Source organism: Acyrthosiphon pisum, chromosome A1 (assembly GCF_005508785.2).
Source record: "Acyrthosiphon pisum isolate AL4f chromosome A1, pea_aphid_22Mar2018_4r6ur, whole genome shotgun sequence".
NCBI lineage: Eukaryota > Metazoa > Arthropoda > Insecta > Hemiptera > Aphididae > Acyrthosiphon > Acyrthosiphon pisum.
Window position 1 is genome coordinate 53036018 of NC_042494.1, and position 4536 is coordinate 53040553.

Below are 4536 nucleotides of genomic sequence, written 5' to 3' on the forward strand. Positions count from 1 at the left end.
TAATGAATTACGCTGTGCATAAATGGATCCAACAAGAAACAATTAGCCAATACAATAGATAAGCTAGAAAATAGTTTCTCGATGTGTTAAAGTTTCCATGTCAGCTAAATAACGGTAAACCAGATTAAGTCGAAAGTTAACGGCTTTCAACGACGGAAAGGAAATAGATGAACTATTATACCGATATTGCGGTTACTATATTAGATAGTGTATAAATAAAAATTGGTTATACTACTATTGGTCATATTTTGTTCGTACCGTCTGATAAGCATGACTCGGTGGTGGGGAAAAATCTGTATATTATTATGTATAGTAATATACTATTATTGTATTTCGTATGGTATGGCAAATGTACACATAATATATAATTACATTAAGCGGATTGATAGTGTGTACTGTGTATGAACATATTATTAAACTGATTAAAATGATTAAACTTCACAACGGTAGTAACGAAAAATTTAACAACAGAATGTTGTGCCTATAGTAGTATAATAGTATAATTAGCGACGTAGTGAGTGTATAGTGACTGTGGTTTAACTTTTAAGGGGCGTTTTTTTTTTTTTTTTATTGGGTAGGTATATAGGTACTTGGTCAGTGCTATTGGCCTAATTGTATGAAATCGTAAGTGGGTGGTTTTGGTGTGTTAATATTATAAACTAAGTATTACAAAAAATCTTTATGATTAGCCAAGATAAGAACAAAATGATTTAACATAGTGAGGCGAATAAAAATTCAATTCGCCTACGGGTAAACAGTTTATTCTAATGTTTATGTTGGTTTATTAATCAAATGGGTATAACAATATTGCATCATTTACCAAATGACCCTAAAGCATTTTAGTTTTAAACCCATTTGTGTATACAAAAAAAAAAGAAAATGGTTACCTGGGTAAATCCCGTTGGACTTCGGAAAACAACTTCAAGTCGTGGGAAAAAATAGTGTTAAATTGGTACGGGCATTTGGTTTTTACGTTTTGAAGCAAAAAAAAACATTACTCAACATTAAATTGTATCTTGACTTTGATTGAAACGGGACCTATATTATATTCACAGGTATTGTAAACAAAATTGAAAGCAGAAACGAAATAAGTGGAAAGTATATGGGATTTGTGTGTTTGGATAGAATACATGTGAAGGCGTATGAGTTTAATAACACGAAGATTTATGGGGAACGAAAGATATGTGAAAAGTTGCATAATAAGGTAGAAAGATACAGAGGGATAAAAAAAAAAGGGGGGAACTCAAAAGAATAAAAGAGCTCTAAAAGATAATAATGTTGCACTTTACTAATAATATTAGTTAGGCATTGATACTTTTATTTAGTATAATAAATTGTATGTGAGGCTTAAAAAAGTATACTTATAATTTAAATACCTACTACTCTCTGGTCGAATTAATATTAGGTGGGTATATCTATAAATATAAAATAGGCAAAAAACAACATGTACATTTTATCTAGTTTTTTAAGTCTTCCACTGTACCTTTCATGTATTTACCTTCTTACCTATATACATACACTTTTATATTAGTTTCATATAATACACTTACCGCGGCCAATGACTTTTGTAGTCGAGGCCTTGTACGTAAAAAAAATAAAAATATTATATTATATTATCAAAAATATCTAATTATAGTTATTATTAAAGTCATCATACGTAATATAAATATTATAGTGCATTTGTTATTTCAACTAACTAACTGTTTTAAAGGTTGCATTATGTTAACAAAATAAATCAAAACAATAAGAATGATAAATAAACTGTATGTTTAATCACATTTATTTGAAATTTAATAAAATTTTTATGGATAAAAAACTTTTATAATAGATAAGATATAATAACAAAAATAAAATAAAAAACACAAAATAAAAGTAATGAATAAATTGTTTATTTGAAACAGTGACTGGAGTTATAATGATTAACATGACAGCATACAAACTTAGTAATTGACAATTTGCTTACAATCACATGCACTTATACTAATAAAAATAACGGATAACATGTTTTTAGTTCACATTAACAACATTAAAAACAATATAGTCTAATACGCTGTTGTCGTGCACCCTAGTCAATTACGGACCATAATAAATCTACGGGCCAAGTCTTATGACAATTCTAAGAAATGTTTATGAAAAACGAAAGGACAAACATTATTCTAGACATGTTTTAGAAAATAAAAATACATTTGTCCCTTTATATGTGTCTTTTGCACATAAAGAAAATAGACATTCTAGAATGGTCGTGAATTGGATTCTAAAGTTTTACAACGAGACTACATTGGATTGGCAGTTTTACGAATAGGATTTTCGTACCTTTATCTCTTCAACATATTGGTAACTTATAGCTTCATAATATTTATATGTATAATTCAATTTAGTATGTTAATAAATTAATATCAAAAAAAAAAATTTAATTTAAATATAATTTATAAGCTATAGGTATAATAAAGCGATAATTAAATCATTTAATATTTTATACATTTTATATATTTCCTAAAACAGCACTTTCTCTTACCTAACGTTTTGCAGATTCCCCAACAAATTAATAACCTATGAACATTTTAAAATATACCACTTTAAACAATTCTCAATTTAATGAATATAATATATTTTAAAATTGTTTTTAATATAAATTACATTTAGCATTTGGCATACATATAAAATTCAATCACATGTTTTTTTTTATGTATTATAATTCCGTATGTCGTATAGGTTTAAACTTCAGAAATTTTAAATATAAGGTTCAATTTTGGTATTACTGTCTTTATTTGGCATAATAATTTAACTTGTGATTCTTAAAAAATTAATATATGTTCAACATTTTATAATTTCTGATTTTTTCACACAATAAACAAATTAATAATACAATTCTCCTTTAAAAAAACAACATTTAGGGTAAAACATTGAATATTTTATTACTAAATATTATGACTCTTTCTATTCTTACTTGTCACAATATTCATTGCAATATGTTGAAAATTAGGAGATGTTTATACATTGTATTTAAAATTTAGTTGTAATAAATTATACATATTATATTAAATACATTTTAACCGTTGCTTCAATGCATAATATACCTGCGTTCACGCCAAACAATTTGATGAACACTTATAATATTATAAAAATAAGGGAGTTTATATCGTTGAAGCGCTTTATGTTTAAACGAATAACACCGCAATATCTATGATGCACATGGAGATTAGAAAAACGGCACTCAGCCCAGAAATGGTAGGTATTAAGTTAAAACGTTTATTGCATAAATTACGTTATATGTGATATCTAAAAGTTGAACCTATGCCTCACGTCCATATTATACCTATAGATTAAAATGGCATTACCTATATTATTATATTTAGTGTATTACGCGTGTATTGTTATTCAGTAGACTGTACAACTCGAATGTAATCGTATTTTTTTTTACGCGCAGAACTCTGTATAATACACAGGTAGTATAATATATTGTGTAAAATGTATATTTGGAAAAGGTCTTCTCGCGTGTTAAAATTCTAATATTTATGATAATCATGATAATACGTAAGTATTTAATGCAAAACATAAGTTTTCGTGAAGTATGCGAGAAAAGTAACAATGAAATGATGACGAGAACAAATCAATGTTATTAAACCTATAGTCTTTGAAAATTTTTGAACAATCTACAGAAGTCCGTTAACATTGTATTTAAGAAGCAATTAATTATAATTGCTGTATAATAGGTATTATGAGTAATAAACTTAATACGACTCCTATTTTTTCTGTAGCATACTTTTGTATTTTATATGTGGAACAGTAAGTATGCAATATTTTTTGAAATATTTAGGGTTAAGAGAAAATGAAATGTTGAATTTATTCGACAACTTAAGACTCTGGAAATGAATAGGTAGGTGGGGTGATATGTAAGTATCGCAACATTCCTGCAAACTTATCATTGCAGGTGTTTTCATAAATATCAAGGCTATATTATTATCGCTCCCGATATTGTTTATAAGAGAATACTCTGTTTTCTGCTATTGGAGTACAAAAAAAATGAAAAAATATAATTTAAATAAATTAAATATAGTCGTTGTTCCGAATTTGACATTTACTGTCGCTCTACGTTATTTTTTTTAAATTAATACTAAAACTCATTTTTCGTTCAAAGTGTCAATACAATTTAACAAATATTGTGTTTTTTTAACAAATCTTGTGTTTTCACGCGGGGTTGGTCATTCGCCATTGCCCTCCAACAAATCAAAATCATATAGTAACTTATTACTTATTCAAAGTTTAAATTAACAAACTACATATAATGGTCTATAATTACTAATAATTATCATTTGCTGTACCTTACCTAACAAATTCTTTATTTGCTCGAATGATGTGTAAAAAACGTATCGATAAAAACAAAATAAAATTATCAACCAAACTCTATACAAAAATCTATTATCGGAAGCCTTTAAATGACTTCTACAGACGATATAATTTTGGTAACAATATTGGACTAAACATCTCATGCCCCAGTAAATTAAAAGATCATATTTATCTCCTGGATTATCTCAA

The 4536-nt window shown here is 27.0% G+C and overlaps 1 protein-coding gene across 1 annotated transcript in view; it reads left to right on the top strand.

The window, feature by feature from the left end:
- Positions 1–4536, top strand: part of LOC100166709 (lachesin-like) — a 173856-nt gene that overhangs the window by 140948 nt on the left and 28372 nt on the right. The window lies entirely within an intron of this gene.